At 41.0% G+C, this 26,251-nt stretch overlaps 1 protein-coding gene across 1 annotated transcript in view; it reads left to right on the top strand.

The window, feature by feature from the left end:
- LOC136875930 (QRFP-like peptide receptor) overlaps positions 1–26,251 on the top strand; it is a 624,754-nt gene that overhangs the window by 346,117 nt on the left and 252,386 nt on the right. The gene's annotated exons all lie outside the window — the stretch shown is intronic.

The raw sequence follows: 26,251 nt of genomic DNA, 5'->3' as shown, positions 1-26,251 counted from the left end.
ATAATAGACATCAGTTGTGAGGTTTGGTATTTTTCAAAATTATTTGAACTGTTTTTGATTTAATTTCTTCGTACAATTTTCTGTGCTTTAGTCGAATAAATTATTAGAACTGAGATAATTATTGGCACCGGTTACAGAGTAAAGTTTTAATTGAAAAAATTAAACCAATTCAAGTTAAGTACGAACATCGAAGTTGTTCATGTTTGGCAGTTCAGCAACATAGCCGTTAAAAACGGAGGCTGTTAAATAAAATATAATGTAAAACGTATGAATAAAATTAATGTACATTTAATTACAGGAGATACAAGTAATGCAATGTATTGTCAAGTTACATGAAAACAGGGATTATTCGTCGTTGTAAAATTATTAAGAAATATTTTTAATAAGTTTCATGCCCGTCAATGCCGACATATAAATATTATGTGCTAGAAAACTGAATCTTCATGAGGCTCATTATAGTTCAAGTTGCATTATGATACATGTTTTCTACCAATCAGTGTTCAGATTATATTTTATTTAACTGTAAAAGTAGTTAGTGGGACGTAAAGCAAATAAATGACAAAATGACAAAAACGTAATCCCGACTCACTACTAGCTTAGTAGGAACGAAGAAAACTAAGCGTGTAGTTTTACGTGGTTGTTAGCCAACTGACCCTCCGTTTAACGTGGCGTGCGCAACATCAGAACGTGACAATTCGATTCAAAAATCATACTTCCACTGACCGGAATTTCAATCACGGTCGGCAGTGTCATTGACGCTAGTGGTGGTTGTGATTATGAAGGTATGAAGGTATGAAGGTATCAGCCAAAGAAAGACATGGATCATGAAGGACGTGAAAACGAAATACTAGGATCGAAGCGAGGAAGAGCTGATCACAGGACGTCGGATAGGATAGATGAACGTGAGGAGCCTGGCACACGTAAGTGGAAGCAATACAAGGCTCAGCTAGGGGCCCCATGGTCGTCAACCCACGCTTCCAAGTTCAGAGCGTATGGGGGCCAATTTCGTCGCCTCTTACGACAGGCAGGGCTACCGTGGGTATTATTCTACACACACACACACAGGAGGAAATGACAATGACACTAGGCTAACCCACTCCCACAGTTGAATGATCAAGTAACGGCAATAGTAGGAAAAAATTCATATTGGAGAGGAAACGCTTAAGTAAGGAATGAACGCGTTGGCTGATGTGCTTTTCAATCGGTTTCAGTAGTGACCAAAGGATTATGAACAAAGGGTACTGTATGTATGTTGGGTATTCAGCTCGAAGGCTGGTTTGATCCTTCACAGCTCCACCAACAGCTCTCATAGATAGCCTAGGCGTCACTGAAAAGGCATACTGGTTGAACTAGTGACGTGCTCTGTAAGTGAGATTAACACGTGTAGGAACCTAACCTCACCCTTACAAAACGCTAACCTAACCTTACACACAGGCTCCTTACCGTCTCTTCTTAGAAGAGTCCATGCAATTTATGAACGAGGTACCGTATGGTTAACAACCAACAATGTGGGCATGTGTTCTAAACAGAAATATAGGTTGTATGCATTCAATATTGGCGGGAGTGCCGCCATCCTGCTCCCGTGTGCTACCTAGCGGTGGTGCGATGAACACAGTGAATGAGTGAACTGTTTATCATTTTTATGGTACCTTGCTAAATCGCGATCAGAGTGTATTCCGACACTTCTTCTTTCCTCCGCTAGCCATTAGAGCGGTCTGCAATCTCCATCACGCATGCGCACTAGGTATTCCCCCCCCCCCACTAACTCCCACGCTCCACCCTACTACTACTACTACTCAACAAAAGACGAAGATGAGGTGCGTTCATCGCCACTTTCCGCAATGAAGGTGGCCATGCCTGTCTCTCACCTACTCCCAAAGAAGCCGGCAATATTTTTGGTCGAGGACCGGGAAAGCAATCTCTCTCTCTCTCTCTTCCTCTATTTTTAGTAGGGGCCGAGAGGTGGCCCTGAGGGAGGGAGGCGAGGACCCAGCCCACTCTCCCAAAAATTCCTCGGTCCCTAACCTAACCCATGAGGTTAGGTTAGCGTCCGTGGTTGCAGGTTATGTTAAGATGTCATCGTGACGTCATAACTTCATCTACGTGAGGTTAAGCCAGCACGTAGGTATGGTTTAATATCATAGTGGCGTCACTGATTAGGGGTCAATGACTTTGCCTCCACCAGGCAAAAATGCTGACTCAGCAGCAAAAATTTTAATTTTCCCGCCAAAAGCGTGGGGAAATGCTGATGCAGCGCCCATTGTTTTAGAACACACTTTACTATACTACTAGTGTGGGAAGGTTACTTTCGTTTACTTCGCCTTTTTAACCATTTTAGAAAGGGGTAACCTTGGATCAGATCAACAGAACGAGCTGGTCATTACTGTAACTGTTCCTTCCGCCTTACTACAATAATTTTGTTATAATTGTTTTACGTCATGTTACATGTCCTAGAAACCCGTCCTGTTTGAATTCCTGAAGTGTGCGTTGACTTCTAGTCATTATTAGAAACAACTCTTTACAATTAAATCAGTTTGTCGTTAGAAATCAGTTGTATGTTTGAAATACTTTGGCACTGTATTGAAGTACAAAACGTCACTTTTGGGATCATTGAGTTGAGTGCCATGTATTAATATGGGGCTTTCGCGCTACCCATTAACATCCATGTAAATAACACCACTCCTCATGAGTAAACCGCACTCTTCAGGCTTTAATTCACCACTATTTACCCATTGAATGGACTAATTGCAGTGATGTGTTCTCCACAGCTCAAAGGGCTTGTTTAGTTCAATTACTTTTAGAGCTACAATGCCATATTGCTGGTTTTCTTCTGTGACAAAGGAATTCAATCTTCATCTTTCCGTAAATGTTTCCAGACAGAATTTATTGATATTGCTAAAGTCCTTTACGAATGTTCGTAAGCTTTCCATATTTTAACACTCGTTTGCCTTTTACAGAGTTTCGTTTTTAGCATTAAAGGAAGGGGGACGACATTACAGGGAGAATTGGCATAAAAGTAGGTAAGATTTGAACTTGAATATCTTACTCCATCAGTCTTCGAGATCACTACACCAACCATTGTTACAGTTTAAAAGGGACTACAGTTTACGCAAGTATCTCATATTTAATGAACCACAGTACCCGAATTATTTACGAAGACATCATCGATAGTCCAGCAGCAATTATGTGGAAGTAACATCATCGATTATTGCGTCACAACAAGGTGCAGCAACAAATATTCTGTCGGAAAACTCACCGTAGAATATCATCGAGGAATTTACTGTAGTTTATTCATAGAAGTTTGCTGAATGGCCGAGAAAAGACAAACAATCAATTATGAATAAATACGAGGATTTCAATATTTACCCGTATAACAGGAATATTGACGTAAACGATGTAATATACTCTACAAGTCCTTATTTTGAAGTAGCCCATACAAGGATGAAGGCACTGCAATGTAATGTGTATGGGTCGTTGGAGCGACTTTAGAAACCTTGGATAGCAGTTATCATGAACGAACACCGATCAGCTGGGTCAGTCTCGTAAGGCACAAAGCTGATGCATTAGAAGAGGCTATGTTTCTTCAAAACCAAAATACTAACGTTCAAGAGCAGTTCCTTCTTTTTGCGAAGATCTGTTAGGTGTTAAAACTAATGATATTTTATCGTGTACAGTTTGTATGTATGTACCTGTTTGTTTGTTTGTTTGTTTGTTTGTTTCTTTGTTTCTTTGTTTTTTGGTTTGTTTGTTTGTTAATCACGTGTCCAGACCTCTCTCAATGATGAGGCCAGTCAGTTTCAACACCATACAGTCTTGTCATGAGAGGGCTAGATAAATTATTGTAATATAAATGGAATATTGTACTGGATACCAGGGAAATGGGCCATTCTATTTCCAGAAACACCTGACCAATTAAACATTCCTTTGTTTACCGTGTCACGCACGTATCGAGAATATCATGTACCCGCAAGCCACTACTGACAGCGCAGCGAGCTGGCACGGATAATTCTGTGACCAACAGCGTGTGGTTACAGTATTCTACAAAATGGAGCTCAGTGACAAATCCTGTAGTGGACGTAGGTGAATAAACTTGCATCACAATCAAAGGAAAGAGGTTATTCAAGCAAGCTTGAAGTTTTACGTGACGGTTTATATCGTAAGTTTTGCCAGAGGACCTCTTATAATACGTGGAATCATATTCACGGTAAAATTTAATTTCAAATCCCCCATGTGCATCGGCTATACTTCCAACCGTGGCTGCCTTGAAGGGAAGGCAGTGACGAAATTACTCGGCTGTCGTGCCTCACTGAAGGTGTTAATAACCAGACAGGTGTTCAGTTAAATTATAATCTTTCACCAGCTAACAGTATGCGGTTCATTTCTTCAAGTACTAACTTTTTTTTTTGCTTTACGTCGCACCGACACAGACATGTCTTATGGCGACGAAAGGATGGGAAAGATGTAGGAAGTGGAAGGAAGCGGCCGTGGCCTTAATTAAGGTACAGCCCGGGCATTTGCCTGCTGTGAAAATGGGAAACCACGGAAAAACATCTTCGGAGCTGCCGACAGTGGGGCTCGAACCCACGATCTCCCGATTACTGGATACTGGCCGCACTTCAGCGACTGCAGCTATCGAGCTCGGTCAAGTACTACCTAAAGCCGAAGGTTCTACCATCAGAAACTTACCGCAATCCTCTGTTTGAACACATCTTCTCTAATCACTGCTGCCTTGAGTGGTGAACGAAAACCAATGATTTCTCGAAATCATATCATTCATTGATAAAAGTACTTGATGCTTACCCAGTTCTCAGGGAATCGCTCGTTGGCTTTCGTGGGATATGGTAGACCTGCATTCTTCGACAATGGCATAGCGCCTCATTTTAGTTCACGAAAGAGGCAACGGGTCTTCGAGGCCAAAATGAATGTAACCTCAACCTTATGAATCATGGTTGTTTATGGCTAATGGTAGAGACTGCTGTCTAGCAACATACCATGCAGGCTGTTGGTGGATAAGGCAAAGATTAATGCAGAGTGGAATTGTGTGGTAATGAAACATGGGCAGTGATTCATGAAATCGAGTAGTAATCGTCGTAATTTGCTAGTATGAAAGAATGTTAAATGTAAAATGGATGGAAATCATACTGCCTGTTTCCTCGGACAAAATTAATCTATGATGATCCGATTAATACACACGCACAGTCACACTTGACAATGAATGACAACAACGCACTAACTAGCGGCTATTTACATAAGTCTTTTCCTCAAAGCAGGTCTGCGGCTGGGAATTCTTTACCGGACACTGGCGATCGTCTATAATCTTACTTCACGGGTCTGATCTTTCACTTCGCTTTGCACGCACCAACGTTACTTCACCCAGCAGCTCGGTAAAGAGAGATTCGGACGCACGTGTGTTGGCTATCACAACACAAGACTGCTGTTCACTTGGCTTGACTCCAGACAAGACTAATAACTTGTTCAATAAACTCACTTGACAGCTCCACACACTCAGCTACTCAACACATATCAGTAGACAAGACAACTACACAACGCAGCTCAACACCAACCACTAAACAACAACAATAACTGCTCTAAAACTCCACCACGACGACGCTGTCACTATGACAACCAACATTACTCTCCAACACACTAATTCAGTTCGTGACACCCGCTGTGGGTGGGGGACGCAGATGAAGAATACACTCACGGTATCCTCTGCCTGTCGTAAGAGGTGACTAAAAGGGCCCCCGGGGCTCTCAACTTGGGAGCGTGGGTTAGCAACCACGGGACCCTTAGCTGAGTCAGGGCATTGCTTTCACTTCTTTGTGCCAGGTTCCTCACTTTCATCTATCCTGTCCGACCTCCCTTGGTCATCTCTTGTTATTTTCCGACCCCGACGATATTACAGTATTCGGGGCCTAATTTGTCTTTCATTTTCACGCCCTTCGTGGCCCTTGCCATTCTTTGTCTATTACTTAATTTTTCGAAGTGACGGATCCCTTCTTTTTTCTCCCTCTCTCTACCCCCTGTGGGTAGGGGACGCAGACGAAGAATGCAACCACGGTATTCCCTGCCTGTCGTAAGAGGCGACTAAAAGGGGTAACGAAGGGTTGATTGAATTAGAACCAGGAAACTACTTGTTATTAGTGCCATCACGCGGGGAAAACCATGGGTCGCCTTTACTTGCGAGTAGTACTACTATGTTAGGTACAAAATAGGTTTGTGATTAGTGGCAGCAGAGAGTGGTTTACTATGGGTTTCCAGTACCCGTGATTAGTACCACTATATGTGGAACATTACGGGCTTGCCTTACCTGTGATATGTACCATTATGTGAGAATGGGCTTTGCCTGTGATTTGTACCCACTATTTGAGGAACACCACGGGATTGTACGAGTCCCTGTGATTGGTACACCTATGTGGAATGCATAATGGGTTTTCGTTGCCTACGAATGGCGCCATTATGTGAGAAACACCATAGGTCTGCGTTACTTGTGCGACGTACAATACTTGTGATTGGTATCATACTGTTTGGAACACCGTGATTTTAAGCTAGTTTTGATTAGTACCACAACTTGAGAAATGCCATAGTTCTACTTTAGTAGCGATAAGTACCATTATGAGGGACTGCTGATCTGGATTTTGATTTTCAACCCCTTTAGACTACAAGCCTCATCGATTCATGATTTTTCTTTGGAAGCAGTCCCTTGCTCAGTAATATAGTTTCTGGGAAGGTGAGGCATTGCGGGTTCGATCCACTGATTGTTTTAAATTCATATTAATTAATTAATTAATTAATTAATTAATTAATTCATTCATTCATTCATTCATTCATTCATTCATTCATTCATTCATTCATTCATTCATTCTTCATCATCACGTTTTGAATTCTGGTCAATGGATGAATTTTGTACTTGAAATTGTCATTGTATTTCGTCTCATTTCGTACTGTTAGGGGCCGTTGACCTAGTTGTTGGCCTCCTTTAAAAAGCAAGCATCTTCCAAGCATCTTCTTTATCACCAGTTCGTGGTGAGTCTGCTTTCATGTACCTTATAATGAGGTTCTAGTATCTTCGTGGTGCGGCAAATGTACGAGTATTATAGTTCTAACTTACAGGGAATCCACGGAAATACCAGACGGAAAAACAACAAAATGATAGTCTATCATGTGCCCTTAGGCTGGCCGGGAGGTCCCCTGCATGACTCACTCATTCCTTTCTTTGTTTCTTTCTATTTCTCTTTCTTTCTTTCTTTCTTTCTTTCTTTTTCGCTTTCTTTCTAAGGGCCTTCCAGACGGCTGGCAGTCGCATTAGCACGTAACAATACCTTGTCAAACAAATTGTGGGAAGAGATCGATTTGTAACAATTTAATTTAGAAGAAGAGAGATCGATAGGTCTCATGACTAGACATTTAATTTCGGAAGAAATTATGTGGGGTAAGAACAATAAAATGAGTGCTGGAGGTAAACGTAAATTATGATAAATAGGTTAGAGAAGATATATGAAGCAATCGTTGCATAGAGATGATGACGTTATAAAAGGATATGGTAGCTCGAAGTCCTTTCATTAGGCTGATGACCAAAAATGTTCATGGAAATTTATTTCGTGGGGAAATAAGAATGACAATAATTCAATCTTCACATTTTTTAAAATGTATTTTTGTGTATTCCACCATTTCCTAAAATGTTGAGACTACTGGTTTCTTGACTGCTTATGAGTGAAACTGGCTTGAAATTCCAACGCAGACCTTTCTCTCTAGCCGCAACTACGTATTGATGGAGCGCGATTTATGTAGCCGGTTTAGATTTGGAAATCCCAGTATTTATCAACTTCATGAGTTGTGTGCAATATAATATGTTACATGACTCAGCCTAGTGAAAAGACAGTGTTGCGAGTAATTCGAATCGCAGAAGATACGACAAATTCCCCACCTCCATTGTTCCCATGAATATGTATGGAGTTTCTGATTACTCTTACGAATAGCTTGTATACTATATAGAGTATGCATAACAACATCCATATCTGTTACATGATTACTAAGGAAGAAAAAAAGAAAGGGAAGAAGAAGGCGATAATTATTCATCGTCGTTTTCAAATCTCTGTGACTTCTGTCTCTTTGTTGCGACTGACGCACCGAGGTAATCAGACATAGAGTGCTTCTAGTGCCGTGAGTAAGGACCGTCTTAATTTTCTCGGGCTATTTATTACACGTACTATGTAACAACTCATGAAGTTTCTTAAGATACCAACAAGTTTCATAACCTAACATGCGAAGAAAACCTTTACCAAGAACTCTCTTAATCCCGGAAAGAAACAGTGGTAACAGAAACATGAAAGTGTTTACTGTAAGTTCAAGTGGGGAAAGGAGGGAGTGGCTGTTGCTAGCTAAGTAGCATAGGCAGTAAATATGTATTTTCGTTCCACTGACGACCTTCAAATTGTTTTTGGAGACGCTGTGGTGCCGGAATGTTGTCCCGCAAGAGTTCGTTTACGTATCATCACATCGACCGAAATGATGCTGACGTATTTGAACACCTAAAAATTTCACCAGACTGAGCTGGGATCGAACCCGCCAACTTCAGCTCAGAAGGCCAGTGCTCTTCCATCTGAGTTACTCAGACCAATGCATAATCAGTAACTCTTCGTAATAATACAAATATGCCAGCTACAGTTGAACCAGTTTACGATGAGTAATAACCCAACAATACTAGATTTTAATAACTCTCATTCAAAACACGTCTGCTCTAGTAAATGGCTCTTGTTCGTTAGCAATGGCTGTCACGGGAAAGATACATTACAATATTTGTACTCATTTCATAGCAATGAGTATAGACTAGATATATTTGCAACTACATACACAACCATAGTAAAACAATGTAAACAAATAACTTAATTGTTTTCTGTTCTAAGTTAAAATCCCACTTTGCTGATTCCTATTGTTAAGCTCATAACTTTAGTTAATATTCTAGTTTCTAGTTATACCATCTACCTCATCATCATTATTATCTTCGATAACATCACTACCATCATGTATAATTACAGTAGTAATGCAGCTTTAAAGCAGTTCGTAAATCATTTTAATTGTAATATTTTAAATACCTTGGTATAATATGTGCATATGTAACTGAATATTTGTAATACTGTGTTACTGAGGAAAAGTGTATTTTTTATTTCATTTATGACTTTATTTTACAAGGACTTTCAAAAGAGGTATTATAAATTTAATTTAATACTTGTTTTTATCAAATGTAATAGTATATGTATATGTGTTTCACATCATTAGCTTTGTACCTGTCTGAAGCACAAAAAATAAATAAATAAATAAATAAATAAATAAATAAATAAAAAAGAAATATATCTGTTACAAAATTCAGTCCATTGTAGCCACGATATGTGAGCCATATTGAAACGCTAGCCCTTGGAATTCTAAAGAAATCATTGTGTATCTAATAATATGGCCAGGGGCAGGAGAGAGAAGTCACATCCCCGTGGTTCCAACTTCACGTAAAACTGGAGGTCCTGTGGCTGCGATTCTCATATCAACAGTCACGTACAGCTTCAAGCTTGATTCATTAGTTTTGTATGGTATTACCACGGCGTCCGCCTCCGTGGTGTAGTGGTTAGTGTGATTAGCTGCCACCCCCGGAGGTCCGGGTTCGATTCCCGGCTCTGCCACGAAATTAAAAAAAGTGGTACGAAGGCTGGAACGGGGTCCACTCAGCCTCGGGAGGTCAACTAAGTAGAGGTGGGTTCGATTCCCACCTTAGCCATCCTGGAAGTGGTTTTCCGTGGTTTCCCACTTCTCCTCCAGGCGAATGCCGGGATGGTACCTAACTTAAGGCCACGGACCCTTCCTTTCCTCTTCCTTGCCTATCCCTTCCAATCTTCCCATCCCTCCACAAGGCCCCTGTTCAGTATAGCAGGTGAGGCCGCCTGGGCGAGGTACTGATCATTCTCCCCAGTTGTATCCCCGACCAAGTGTCTGAAGCTCCAGGACACTGCCCTTGAGGCGGTAGAGGTAGGATCCCTCGCTGAGTCCGAGGGAAAAGCCGAAACTGGAGGGTAAACAGATGATGATGATTACCACGGCATCATTATATTATTTCTCTTAGCGGGACTGAATAAAAATAAATTATGCATTTTATTAGACACCGAATCTCGCTGCGGAGTGTGAGTTCAAACTCCAATAAGTGTTCATGGTAAATACATTACTCGCCTTTCCATTACTTAGCGTATATGGAGACTATTCAAGAGCTGCCGGTTGTCCCTCATTACTGCACAAGATAAACAACCACACCCTACACTGTCGGCGACGACTAACCTCTGAGGAACATAAAGGGAAAGGAAAGCGCTAATAACGACCCTCCTGTGGTTTTAAAGGAAATTCGTGGTATAAATAAAAAATCGCTTAACAACATGAAAAATGATATGTTGATTTATTTATGCGAATGAAACTGGTAATTTGTTGACGTTTTAATGGGCTTCATCATGGGTTAGTGTTCGAAATTATGGACGCCTATTACATAGTGGTTACAGAGATAGCCAAGGCATTTTACTGACTTCATGTTTTGGTAAGTAAGTTGTTTTACTGGTCTTAGAAGAGGAACGCGATAGCCGATGTCTTCTTGTTTCCAACATATATACACAATTCAAAGAAATAGGGGAACACAATTTTTAACGTCTTCTATATGAACATTAATTTGGTACATGGGATTCCAATGGTCGTATAGCATACCTTGAGACATTAGCTACTCAGGGTATGTCAAATCGAAGTTATACTCTATATGTAGGCGTAGCCTTGCATTAAAATGTCAGGTGACACCTCAAAACAAAGTGAATAGCGGTGCGTCTGTGTGTCGTTGTCAGGTACACAGACTACTGCGGCCATGTGAGCATGTTGTACGTCAACCAGCACATTCCATGAGACATCTTAATGAGGTTCAAGTCGCAAGGGCCGTCACTTTGATACACGAAGGATGGACTGTTGCTGTGGATCTCAATGTCTCTCCGTCACTTATTCAACGTTTCTGGAATCACTACAATGAGAGAGGCTAGTTCACAAGGAGGTTTGGACAACGTCGTGGACGCATGACAACCCCACAGGATGACCCATATCTATCTGTGTGTTGCGGCGTCGTTCAGCAACTGCCAGCAGACTGCAACAAGACCTCAGGAGAGTTACTGGAGTCACGGTGTCCGACCAGGCGGTAAGGCTCAGGTTAAGAGAAGTGTCCTTTCGACCCAGACATCTTCTTCGAGTGCCCCGTTTAACGCAGGAACTTCGCGCAGCTCGCCTTCTGTTTGCCCGTACACACGTCAACTGGCAACTTCGCCTGTGGAGAACTTTGTTGTTCACAAACGAGTCCAGATATACCCTGACAGAGCGTGATGGCCGTCAACGTGTATGGAGACGCCGTGGTGAGCAGTACATGCCAAATGTTGTCCAGGAAGGCGACTGATTCTGACAAGGTTCTGTGATGGTGTGGTGTAGCATCAGTATTGATGGCCGTACCGATCTTGTCGTCATCCGTGGTAATCTCACCGCTGCGGGGTACGTCGAGCAGATACTGCTACAGCATGTGTTGTTTGCTGCATACGGTGTTGGCCCTGAAATCGTACTCATGCAGGACCATGCCAGGGCTCATGTAGCGCATCACCAGAGCTGACTAGCGAGAACTGGACGCTCAGGAGATGGAATGGCCAGCAGTGAGTCCCGACCTTAATCTCATCGAGCATATGTGGGATAGGCTTGACAAACGTGCTCGTGGGCGTCCTGTTCCACCACAGATACTTCAAGACCTGGAACAGGCTCTCATTGAAGAATGGGACCTGATACCGCAACGTGACCTCCGTTGACTTATAGGAAGCATGCCACGTGGGTGCGAAGCTGTGATAAATGCTCGAGGAGGATATACACCATACTGAAGCTCTCCATCTGTGATGAAAATTCCCCCTGTAGGACGGTTATCCCTTTGTTTTCGCCCTCCTTTGCACATATCCGTTTGTTTTTCTGCTCTACTGACTGAACTATCATTTAGCAGAAGTTTTATCTGTAGAGACACGATGTCCCTAATGTCAGTTTGCTAGCGATTTCTAATATTCACACATTCTAACTATCAAGGAGAATATTTTTGTTTTGATGTTTGAAATTTAATCTGCCTTCCGTTGTTTTGCCGTTATCATCCCTGTGATTAAAATTGATGCGCCTAAGATATCAAGTGATATCAAAGTCCCATCCTCCAATCAGAGCATCTGTTATTAAATTCCTTCGGAAAATATCTACTCGTACCCTATACAAGAAGAGAGTTTTTTTTAAAACTAACGTCTTGCTGCAGTGAATTATTGAGTATTTTGCATGAAGGAGAGATCTCCTGGGAGGAGATGCTGGGGACAGGGGTGGGGGGACTGGCGATTCGCCATGAGAGGGCTACTTTAAAAGGTATGGCAGAACTTTAAATATGCGATCTCTCTGCGTGTGAAAACAGGAAAGATTCATGCATACCCCTTTATTATGTAGCTGCTGGGTCGTTCCGGCTTTCTTAAATTTTAATGCAGGTTTCCCTTTTTTCAAACATTAAATAAATATAGGTTTCTATTGCCTGTTATAGGACTTAAAGGTTACTCCCCTAAAGGAAACTTTTTAAAACGTAAGGAAGCACGAGTGGATACCCTCTTTCCTTCTTAATTTCGCTTTTGGTGACTTAAGTTTTTAGACCTTATAAATTTACTTCCATGTTTTCGGCTTTTAGAGATTGTTTTTTACTTATTCACCTCGTAGCATGGCTTAGCATCTGTGTTATAGGGCCTTATGTCCACTTAGATGTTTTTCGGATAAAAGTTTTTGGAGTACTTGGAGTTTCAACCTCCATTCTCATTTGGCCCTCGGGCTTTAAACTTTTCTTCACTTATTTACTTTGTAGCATGGCGAGAGCCACGTCAAAGTGTGATGCTGGTGATTATTACTGTTTCAATATGAAGTATTGGATACGAAATAAAGGATTACTTTTATTCACAGTTGTTGAAACAATGGTCTTTGGGACAGTAGCAAACTGTTTTTCCTGAAGCGTTTCAATTTATCGTTCTATATACAACAATTCTCGCTGCACAATTAGGGTTCACTCACAATAGTTTCTTGAACTGTACCAACTGAGTGAAATTTGTAATTAAATATGTATTCTAATTCTTCTCAAGTTTTCTTATTTTTTCCGTCACATTATAATTAACAGTTCCGTATATCGAGTACTAACCTGTATGAGTGTGGTATCTGCACTGGTGTGTGACTTAGAAGGTTATTGGCTGTAACATTATAAGGGAAGGAATCGTGATAGATATTGATCTGCAACTGACCTGCGAAAAAGGAAGAGCAGAAACAGTTAAAAATTTCGCAGATGAATGAGCTAACATCTCTTCTTATTCAGCCTAACAGACTGATTGCGTACTTCAGTTATAGCAAGCTCAAATGCTACCAGAACGTATATCTTTTTTTTTTTTTTTTTTTTTTTTTTTGCTAGGGGCTTTACGTCGCACCGACACAGATAGGTCTTATGGCGACGATGGGATAGGAAAGGCCTGGGAGTTGGAAGGAAGCGGCCGTGGCCTTAATTAAGGTACAGCCCCAGCATTTGCCTGGTGTGAAAATGGGAAACCACGGAAAACCATCTTCAGGGCTGCCGATAGTGGGATTCGAACCTACTATCTCCCGGATGCAAGCTCACAGCCGCACGCCTCTACGTGCACGGCCAACTCGCCCGGTAGAACGTATATCATACGAGCGTGGAAGTTTTTTGACAGATGGTGTAACATCAACAGGTTCTACAGGTAGGAACGAAGCCTGTCAGGGCAACTACAGACTTCTGTCCGAAGATAAAATTTTACTTGCTTCCAAACGTTTTATTCAGTAAACTGCATTATAGGATACAGTGGGGTCTTGGAAACTCATCACTTGGTAACTCGACATTCCGTATAATTCGTCATCAACCGGTGATATTACAGTAGTTTATTACTTTTATTTTATTTAGCATTGGCAGATGAATCATTAAATTTAGGTTAAGAGCGTATTCTCATTCAGTTTCTGAGGCTTCGGATAATGCATGTGCTTACGAGCGATGTTTGCGACATAAAAAATGTCTACATAACAAGTAATTACGTTTCTGAGTGTCCTTCAGACCTTCTTAGAGCTTAAAATTAGCATAAAATGTATATTTCTGTGAATAATATGAGGTAATGGAAACCATGTATGCCAGAGCGAATTTGTGTTACCTCCTAATTTCAAGAACCCTTGTTGAGATCAGTATTACGTCTTATGAATAATCCATCCAAGTCGATAAACTCGTCATTTTCGCAAATAGTCAGCCTCTCAGTCCACATTGTGATGGGTTTGCGGAACTCCTCTACGAAAGCTAGTACTGTAAAATGAAATGGCGTATGGCTTTTAGTGCCGGGAGTGTCCGAGGACAAGTTCGGCAAGCCAGATGCAGGTCTTTCGATTTGGCACCCGTAGGTGACCTGCGCGTCGTGATGAGGATGAAATGATGATGAAGACGACACATACACCCAGCCCCCGTGCCAGCAAAATTAACCAATTAAGGTTAAAATTCCCGACCCTGCCGGGAATCGAACCCGGGAGCCCTGTGACCAACGGCCAACACGCTAACCATTTATCCATGGATCCGGACGCTAGTACTGTATTTAATTCGTTTAAAGCATATTTTGACTCAAAAAAGGTTATCCCCACGCCCCCTGTGGTTTGGGGGACGCAGACAGGGTCGTAAAAGGCGACTAAAAGGAGCGACCAAGGTATGTTGAGTTTTGAACTATGAGATTACCTGTGATTAGTACCATCACGCGAGAACACCATGAGTCGGGTTTTCTTGCGATTAGTACCACTATATGAGGAATACCACGGGTCTATGGGGGGATCATTGTGGGTTTACAGTACCCGTATATAGTATCTGCCACTATGACGGAGGCACCCCTCTGTCCAGGTACGGTTGGAACACCCCGAGGAGGTAAAAAGAGACTATCGTCGTTGGGGTGTTCCGGTATCTGCTTGTGGACAACATGGCTCTGCGTTTCGAGGTACATCACGGGTCTGGGCGTTGTCTGTGATTAGTACCCGCTATGCGAGGTACACCTCGGGATAGTATGAGCCCCTGTGATTAGTATCACTATTCGAGGAACACCATGGGTATGCGTTGCCTATGACTGGCGCCATTATGTGAGAAACACCATAGGTCTACGTTACCTGTGCGTAGTACGTTACGTGAGAGTAGGGCCACAATATGAGGAACACCGTGGGTCAACGTTACTTGTGATTAGAACCGCTACATGAGAAATAATATGCTTCTGCTCTACTAGTGATAAGTACCATTATGAGAGGCCGTTGCCCAGGATTTTGGACTCCTTTAGACAACAAGCCTCATCGATTCAGGATTGTGCTTTGGAAGCAGCCCCTTGGTCAGTATATAAATTGTTTTAAGGTAGACTGGGCGAGTTGGCCGTGCGGTTTGGGGCGCGCAGCCGTGAGCTTGCCCCCGAAAGATAGTAGGTTCGAACCCCACTGTCGGTAGTCCTGAAAATGGTTTTACGTGCTTTCCCATTTTCACACCACGCGAATGCTGGGGCTGTACCTTAACTGGGTCCACGGCCGCTTCCTTCCCACTCCTAGGCCTTTCCTATCCCCTCGTCGTCATAAGACCTATCTGTGTCGGTGCGACGTAAAGCAAATAGCAAGAAAATGTTTTAAGACGGTTTCTGGGAAGTTGGGATTCACTGAATGTTGAAGTTCATAATCATTGTTAATCGTCGTCTTTTAGAATTATAGTTAGTGGATTGATTTTGGAATTGTCTTTAACTTTGAATACTGTGAGTCGGGTTCGATGATTATTTTCAATTTATATTCATCCATTCATTCTTCATCAACAAGTTTTGAATTCTGGTCAGTGGATGAATTTTTGAACTTTAAATTGTCATTATATTTCGTCTCATTTTGTACTATTGGGGGCCGATGACATAAATATTAGGCCCCTTTAAACAACAAGCATCATCATCATCATCATCATCATCATCATCATCAATGTTATCACCTCTATTTTACATTTGAACGGCTGCCTGAAATAAATTACTACAGTTATTCGCTGTTTTGATAAATAGTATTCGCTAGAAAACATTGCCTTACCTGCCTTGATTCATGTGTTGCAAATGTCATGCAAATGTACAGTATTCAGTACGTTGAGGTCTAATGCTCTTTTTTTCTCATTTTTTCGACTTAGTCATTAATATGCATTAATATGAAATAACTGCATTCGTGAACAAGCTTGCAATGTTATTCTAGGCAGCCCTTACATTGCTGGTGTCATTATTATTATTATTAGTATTCCGGTGATTCTGTGCGGCGCAGAGGTGAAAGAATGTGCGGGCTTGAATGTGTGGATATACAAAAGTCGAGGGATTAATTTAAAATAAAATTTGAGCTATATTTCTCCCTCCCCCCCTTTTTTCTTAACTTTACACTTTGCTAAGGAAATAACAATATACAGGTACAAGATGTAGCTGATGAGATTGAGTAACAATATTAGAAAATTAACAACCTGAGCTTGAAGCTCCCTATTTACAACTTTAACGAGAGCACCATTGCTCCCTTCACTACATACACAAGGAGACGCAGCAGCCAATTTTACACCAGTAGGGCGAGCGTCTTTGCCCTACACACTTACTTCCTAGAAGGTATATCTCCAAAATTTTAACATTCCAGGTCTATGAAAGGCACTGATTCCATTTAACAAAAGAAGACAGTAGACACTTTCTTCTATGCTCTACACACAGTCCGATTTGCCTGAAAATGAAGTGAATGAAGTACCCATTCTACGTGGCCTCTGGTAAAAACAAGGTTAAAATTACTGGCCAGAATGTTATGAGGCGGACACTTGCACTCCTTGAAATTCACATGGAAATAGTTAAAACGCAGTGTGGGCTTATGGCCCGACGTCACAGAGGCTAAACCCACACTATGGAGGTGACTAGATGGAGAAAAATATTTAAGTTACGGAATTAGAGAAAGATTTTAAGGGTTACAAAATCGTAGTCACTTGGACACCAAGTTCAAGGGGAATACAAGATAGTATCACTCTTTATTCCCTGTTTAGACTAGAGATCTCAGTCTTACTTGAAATTTACATTTAAAGTTTGAAATTTGCATTTGAGGAAATAACGTTTATATTACTAAAAATTTGCAACCTTCCCCTCGAACTACCTTTCAGAGACTATTACATGTTTATAAATGGTCTGCCATTACCTTGAACTGATGGGCCTTCCGAAGATGGACGAGGCAGCCTTCCCACACCCCCCTCTGCCTCCGTTACGTACACACTCTAAACTGGAACGTTCACAAAGACAACGTGGCCCGAAATGTCCCAGCCTTTATAGCGGAGAGGAAGGTTCCAGATTTCTCTGGGTCGAAACCCTGGCACACCCCCAATTTTCATTGAACAATCAAATAAATAGCAAACACAGTGATTGGTTACTTAAATAAATGTACAAATATTTTATTGGTTAACATATTGAGTTAGCGGGAAGAGATAGAAGTGTTGATAACTTTAGAATACCAAAACAATTGATTAAACATTTCAGTTTAGAAAACCTTGACACACAAAATTACTTCAAAAATTAATTGTTCATTCCCGCACCCGAGGGTGCATTCAAATTGATAGTAGAGACATCTGTCAAAAATTATGCGAACTTCTTCCACTAGCAGTTTCAAGGTTTTTGGAATAGATGACCTTCTACAAGGCGCTAGTTTTAAATGCACGGGATGGGTGAACCTCCGGTACAATTGCTATTACTATTATTACTTCAGTTTACCGCGGTCGGTTAATTCAGAATATTTCCAAAGCTTGGTTAGCCAGCGTACCATAGTAAATGCTCTATAAAACTACATTGTACATTTCTGAGAACGTATTTGAAATGTACAACATACCTATGTGTGTAATATAGATTTTTTTGAAGTTCATTATACACGGATTTAAATGCTGAATTCATAGTGTGTAAAATTTCAGTATTTGACGGACAGGAACTTGCCTGAATAATTAACCGTCAACCGTGAACGATACAGCAACGTACCTATTCGTATCTCTAGTAGTACGAGGTTTTGGAATTTATCCGCGCTAATTAGAGATGATGCTTAGCTAGTCGAACGTCCCTTGAGTGATGTGGCCTATGTCTGCCTACTTGGCAAGGTGTTAGGAGACAAAGTGTTGAATAAGTTGCCAAGTGGTTTCTAGACATCTCACGCGTTCTCGCAGAACTAAGTGGGGAACCTCATGTCAACCTGGAGACAGACGTGGGACACAGCCTGTCCATGTGGTAATAATATATTTACCATTCACTGTCTTCAAGACATCTACGGAACATAGTCGACTTTATATGTTCTCTGTAAAGTTTTTTAAGGCGCAATGCCAAATAAATAACTCTGTTTCTAGAAGGACACAATGTCCAAATGCTCGAATAATTGAAAAGACCTGAAATTTAAAAGTGATTCGAAAAAGTGATTCGATACTGTGCCCTTTATGGTTTTACCGAGGATTGTTTACCAATTATGCATGTTATCGCAGGAGGTATTCTAGTGGATGTTATGTAACTTAAAGTTTCTAGTATTAGGATGATTATGACTATGGTTTCGTGGATACAGATTGCTCTATTCTTACATTGTTAAATAATCAACGTGTAGTGTCTTTTCTCTCGAGAACTGTCAGAGATATATGTATTAGTATATGCTATACATGCATATGTTAACTATCAACTAAAGCGTATAAGGAAACCTTTCCAACTGTAAATCTCCGATCGGAATGAGATTTGGTACAACGAGTTCAGTAGGAATGCTTTCTTCATCCATATCAAAATTAGATGCGCGGTATTATATTTAGCTCCTGTTTTGGGGGCGTCGAAGTTTGCTCATTTAAGCACCACGTAGACACTAGTGAGCGGCGGGAAGCAGGTAGAGGTGGGAAAGTCGAGGTTAGTTGTGGGAAAGTTTTGTGTATGCGAGAGAAAAATAGTGAGAGCGTGATACATGAATTGACCGATTGTCCCGCCTCTACCTGCTTTTCGCCACTCACTCCTGCTAGGCGATGCTTAATTGAGCAAACTTGGACACACCTAATTAGGTGCCAAATATACGACTGGCATCTAATTTTGATATGGCCTAATAAAGGATTCATACTCAAAGTCTTTGTAGCAAATCTCAGTCATATCAGAGACTTACAGATGGAAGGGTTTACTTGTGATATAAAATTGATGCTCAAGTTTAGTAAGTGTAGTTAGTTTCTTCCTTACTAATTTCCTTCACTACATTTTAAAATGTATAACACTCACTAAAGTGACTACAGAATTGAAACATAGCATTTACAAACATTCTGTAAATGTATAACATGTGGTTAAACAAATTATGACAATTTCAGCTGATAATAAGAACATTACATAAAGTATAAAAATAAAACAGAAAACAACCTCTGAGGTTAGAATGCCAAACTAATCATCCCCAATGGTTGAGACCAATTTCAAATTGGTCCAGCGATTTTCTGTTTGCGGCCCTCTTCTGTCACCTGCCTTCCTTGGAAACAGAAGTGCTTTACTTGAATTTGAACTACTTGCAAAGCTCCAGATAGTTCTGTACCGAACTTTGACAGATAAGACGGCCGCCATATTGGCTATGATTAACCCTGACAGTAACACGTCTATAAATATCGCTTTAGTTACACCGCACGTCTCGAAGACGTGCCACACAATGCCTATTATTTAAAGTTACGTTTCAGAAGACGTTATGCTCTAGAAATAGTTCGCACCAATTGCAAGTTATATTGAATTCGATTATTTCAATTTATAAGGAAATGGAACGACTGAAAAAGTAAAAAATGTTGTTTCAGCTAGCATATCTATATTACCATCTGATATTGAACAATTTAAGAACTTTCGTTGTAAGAAGTGACTACCATAAAAAGTTTGAATTTGATATAGGCAAACGAGAAAAAATGCGCTAGATGGCGTTCATTCGAACGACACGTCAGAAAGTCGTATGGTGTAACTGTCAGGGTTAGGTCGCATTCCTTGTTTGCAATGCTTTCAATGTTATTAGTCAAAAATACTTAAACAAGTTATACGTAATATTAAATCTCGATAGCTGCAGTCGCTTAAGCGCGGCCAGTATCCAGTAATCGGGATATAGTGGGTTCGAGTCCCACTGTCGGCAGACTTGAAGATGGTTTTCCGTGGTTTCCCATTTTCACACCAGGCAAATGCCGGGGCTGTACCATAATTAAGGCCACGGCCGCTTCCTTCCAATTCCTAGGCCTTTCCTATCCCATCATCGCCATAAGACCTATCTGTGTCAGTGCGACGTAAAGCAAATAGCGAAAATATATATATAATTTGAAGCTTAAATATATAAAAATGTTCAGCATCTCTTTCAGTATCCCCTTGAGTAACAAAACAAGCTATTAAGAAAAGGATCTGTAATAAAAGGATGAACATATATTCACAAAGGACATACAGTACAGACAAATTTATTTACTAATCACTCCAGTACACAATGAATTCTCTGACGTCTATTGAGACAGATGGTTAAATTCACGAGGGAAATCTTCGTGTTGGACCAGACAGATTGCAATGATTGAGATATCCTAAATGTATTGCCAATAATCATTTTTCCTTAAAATTAACGAAAGTTTTTGAAGTATACGAATTGTTCTGTTTTAATGTTACATAAACTACTTCACACAGATTTTGACAACATTAACCAATGTTACGATATGCGAACGTATTTTCTAACATATATTGTTCCAGAAACGCTAGTATAGATGATTTTGAAGCACTTCAAACTTCAAAATATGCGCCGCGCGCCAAACGAGCAGCCGGCTACAGCGAACAAGTGGCGAGTGACGTAGGAGCCAGCTCCAACTCGCCAAGGCTAAGTACGTCATTCATAGAACCTTCCATACATTCTACTCTTAACAACTCCTGCACTAATTATGGTACGAATATGAGAGTAACATCACAATACCTCATTTTAATACCTCCAATACTACCAAGTTTCATTAAAATCCACCACGGATTAAGAAAGTTTTTGAGAGTAATGGAACAGCTGCAGTCTCCGCGATTCCAGTATAAAATAGACGCAAAAATTGCACACAAATCAGCCTTGCCCCACAGTCGAGCCTATACGGTTGGCTGCTCGTTGTTGCCAGTGCTACAATACGTCGAAGTTATAGAGTCGAAGTCTTCGATATTCTGCAAAATTCTTGTTCTATTTCTCTGTCTATGCACTTAGCCGTGTAGTTAGCGAGTGCGATACTTTGAACATTGTCAAGTGACTAAAATCTTGTGTATCAGAACTTACAATTCTTACGTTCATAAACTGTGCATCGATATTTAGAATTTTCACGAATAAAATTTTGTAATACAAGTAACTTTCCTAATTTGACAATGCTAGTCTTCGTGTGAAATAGTTTTCACATTATTTGCGAACTCAGGACATTGTGTGAATGAAACCGATTTTCACGATTCATAAATTGAGCTAACAATATTGTTGCACGTTTTTAAACATAATCTTGCGAGTGAACGGGACTAATTTCGCTCTCTAGTTTGCATTCTAACAGTGTTGTATATAAATGTAAAGGTGTGTGTGAACGGGACTAACTTCGCTCTCTAGTTTGCATTCTAACAGTGTTGTATATAAATGTAAAGGTGTGTGTGAACGGGACTAATTTCACACGTTAGGCATTTTAGTTCTAACACCCAGTTGAAGTAATTGTCATTTAACTCCGTGTGAATAATATTCCTGTTGGATCTAGCAGTGTTCATTTCAATGAATAAACTTTGCAAATAACTGTAAATATAATTAAAGTGATCTTTAAATCCCAGAGGACCCGACGTGTGTTCGTGTCTTCAATTCTCCAAACATGTACATCACTAATTACCTTTGTGTTTGTGTGCTTAATTTCACAAGAGCAAGTGAGATTTGATTCGATTAACATTCGGCTGCAAATATCTGCTAGAAGCCGCCTGTCCCTCTAAGAAGATGTGTTGTCGCCGGTAGCACGAACGGATATCGGATGCGACTATTTAGCAGGCTAGAGTCTCGTTCGTTATCGGAATTAACCAGACAAATCGCTCAACCAACTAAGAACGGTCTTCGATTTTTCCTCTCAAGTTAGAGACTAGTGCAGTTCACTTTAAAGAAGTGTCTCGTGTTCGATTCAATTGACATTCAACAAGAAATATCAGCATTTCTGTAATCCCTTCATGGGAACAGTGCAAACTAATTTTAAATTTCATCTCTTTACTCGTCCATCCTACAAGTCCAGGGGACTTATACATGTGCTCTGCTGCATTATTCACGTGAACCAAACCTGCAACTTGAAATCCGAGACTTTCCAGAATATCTAGAACTTCAAGACCGTCCGGAACAGCTCTCGTGGTTCCATGAAGCCAAGAAGTGTTCCATGGTGAGAACGGGAGGAGCAGCGGTTCGAGGTGATATAATCTAGACTTTTTTATAAATCAGCAGTTAAAAATGGACATGTACTTCATTCTAAGTAAAACCCTCTCACTCTCTGTACCAGCTACAATTCAATGTACCGTACACGCCTTGCGTTCATCTCATACACTTCAAGCTATAAAGTACGGGCATTTTCTGTTAGAATATACACGGTGTAACAATAAAGTAGGCCAAAATTTCAGGACAAATTCCTCACACGCAGAAGAAAATGCTTCATATGGACAAGGGTCCACAAACGCTTTTCTTCTATGTTAGAACTCATTCTCTACAACTTACCATAGCACATCATTCGTGCGAAATACACAGGAACCTAATGTACCAGCATACCAGATGAAACTCTTTCTTACATGGAATGTTCAAAGTTCCCTCCGTTAGCATTCATACAAGAGCCAACGCTCCGTAGCAATGTGCCCCGGATGCACTGATGTATCCTCACTTCACTGTTAATGTCCGTCAGCTTCTAAATAGCATATTCCATGACAGATGGACAGGAAGAACTGGACCAATTTCCTGGCCTCCACGGTCTCCGGACCTCATCCCACTAGACTTTTATTTGTGGGGGCATCTACGCAGGTTAGAACTTGGCTCAGTCTGGTGGTAAGTGCTCAAATACGTCAGTTTCGTGTCGGTAGATTTACTGCCACGTAAAATAACTCCTCCGTGTCAAAATTTCGGCACATTGGCGTCTCCGAAAACTGTCAATAGTAGTTTTTGAGACGTACAACTAATAACTGTATGGAAAATGGAAATGAAATGAATTTGCTTTGAATGCACTTGGCAATGGCTTCAGACTTTTAGCTGGAAGAACTTTTTAAAGACTAAGGGCTATGAACAATAGACAGTCGCAATGTGTCAGTAGTGTTACTGGCACGGCATAATACCACTTTTTAGTGCAAAATTTCTTTGGCACACTGCAACAAATTAACGGTCGTTAAACATTTTTTTAAGGATTATTCCAACTAATATTACAGTAAGACACCATTACAGATAATGGAGAGACTTGTGTAATGAAGTTCCCTTTAAGAAAATTTCCCTCAACTTCAGATCTAAAGTACTTCACTACGACAGCCAAGTCCATTCACGGGGTGTAAGTGGCCGTTGCTATTGTGATTGCTCGTACGTAGGCTATGTTTGCACAGCAGGCTCCTCAATGTGAGATTAGAAAAGTAATTAAAGTTGTGAAGGGGTGTGCTGCTTGTCAAGGCAGCGTACACCAACCTTCTAATAACAGTCTCGGAAAAAGTGTGTTTGGAAAGAACACGGCCATCTTGTGAGCAGTCTAACACAGTATCGACTGAAGCAGTTAAATACCTCCGGACTCTGATTAATTACTGCTACTAGTAGTAGTAGTTCATAAATGGCACATACGGCGTAGAACAAATACGTACTAGGTGTTGTACAGATATGAAATGAATTTGTCAAGAATTGCGTATAATTTCTTATAACAAACACTTAGGTTTGCTTATTTTTTCCCTTTGAATAGGTAAACAACTTTTGAAACTTAACTTACACTCTCTCTTCTAAATTATTTCATGGGAATCACAATTGAAAATTTCCTTAAATTCACAATTTATTTTCCATTTGGCGATGCACCGAATACTGAGCTAAAGACCTAGTTTCTTATGATTAACTACTGTTTCGGCAAATAAAGACATATTTTGTCAAACGTTTGACTCTGCGACATTGATCGTCATTGAGAAAGCTAACCGTATTGGAAACTAAGTACGTTTAAATTTAAGGAGAACGGAGGCGTCAGAGTGAATTGGTGATATTCTGGGTGCGAGTACAGTCAGTTTCTATAGTGATAGTTTCCCCTTTTATATTACCTACATCGTAATTATTTAACTACCGGACGAGTTGGCCGTGCTTTTAGAGGCGCGGAGCTGTGAGCTTGCATCCGGGAGATAGTGGGTTCGAATCCCACTGTCGGCAGCTCTCAATATGTTTTTTTCGTGGTTTCCCGTAGTGCCTATATGATTTCAATGATTCCTAGGCTAACAGTTAGTTGTTCTTCAGAAGACCACTTGATTTTTAAGATATAAGTTCTGTTCCACAGTCAACAGGCTTCTCGTAATATCCCTAGGCAATCAGTATGAATGAAACTGTGCTTCTACGGAGTTACTAACATCTAGACGTGGTCCCACATGCTAGTCGTTGGTTTTTAATTATTATTACTTGCATGAAGCAGTATCCAGTATTCGGGAGATCGTGGGTTCGAGCCCTACTGTCGGCAGCCCTGAAGATGGTTTTCCGCTGTTTCCCATTTTCACACCAGGCAAATGCTGGGGCTGTACTTTAATTAAGGCCACGGCCGCTTCCTTCCCACTCCTAGCCGCTTGCTGCCTCATCGTCGCCATAAGACCTATCTGTGTCGGCGCGACGTAAAGCAAATAACAAAAAAAATATATAAAAAAACCTTGTATGAAGGTTCAGTCTTCAGCTTGAAGGCTGGTTGGATCCTCAACAGATCCATCATTAGCTGTCACAGTTGGCCTAGGCATCACTGCTGACGTGTACTAGGGAATTCAGGAGTGATGTGGTTTCCCGTTGCTTTCCTCACTAAGCCAGGCGTTGCTATTACAGTACTTATGTCTGCCAAGTCCACTTTTAAAAAAATTAATTTCATGTGGCTATTTCTAGCCGGGTGCAGCCCTTGTAAGGCAGACCCTCCGATGAGGCTGGGTGGCATCTGCCATGTGTAGGTAATTGCGTGTTATTGTGTTGGAGGATAGTGTTATGTGTGCTGTGTGAGTTGCAGTGATGTTGGGGACAGCACAAACACCCAGTCCCCGGGTCATTGGAATTAATCAATGAAGGTTAAAATCCCCTACCCGGCCGGGAATCGAACCCGGGATCCTCTGAACTGAAGGCCAGTATGCTGACCATTCAGCCAACGAGTCGGACGCCAAGTGCACCGAGCGATATTTTCACACCATTCATAACAGTGACTGTCTGCATAAGGAATGGCATCATTAGCATCACTCATGCCTTAGTCACTTTCATATGGTCAAAGACTATGACAGATCAATGAAAGTAACAAACCACCCACACCAGGAGACATGGTGCACTGTAGATACTAGGTCTTGCCAGCAAAGGCATCTATTATCACCTGCTCATCGTACATACAAATGTGAGTGAATTAACTTCGTGGTGCTGTAAGAATCAGCCGTGTGGTACCTTTCTCTGTAGGTCTCTCTAATTAAAATTATTACCGATGAGTTCATTTATAGAAATTATGCTAGCGGTGCCAGCGTTCCTAAATAACACGCGCCCATCAGGAAATAAGTCCGTAGTTGGTAACCATTGTATCTTCTTGTCAGCAAGTTGATAAAAGTAGATCACTTCCGTTGTTTTTGACATATTTCGAACATTAGCATTTTTACCCTACTTCAAGAGAAATTTAATATGACTACTTATTTTCACCTTGAATTTATGGGAAGTAACCCGACTCCATTCACACGGGTAATACGGCATGTTAAACTGGTACTTAAAGTTGAACAGAAAATAGACATGATGAAATGTCGTATGGCTTTTAGTGCCGGGATATCCCAGGACGGGTTTGGCTCTCCAGGTGCAGGTCTTTCTATTTGACGCCCGAAGGCGACCAGCGCGTCGTGATGAGGATGAAATGATGATGAAGACGACACATACACCCAGCCCCCGTGCCATTGGAATTAACCAATTAAGGTTAAAATCCACGACCCGG

Source organism: Anabrus simplex, chromosome 6, assembly GCF_040414725.1.
Source record: "Anabrus simplex isolate iqAnaSimp1 chromosome 6, ASM4041472v1, whole genome shotgun sequence".
NCBI lineage: Eukaryota > Metazoa > Arthropoda > Insecta > Orthoptera > Tettigoniidae > Anabrus > Anabrus simplex.
The sequence above is the reverse complement of the archived record's forward strand: the minus strand, read 5'-3'. Positions and strand labels throughout refer to the sequence as shown.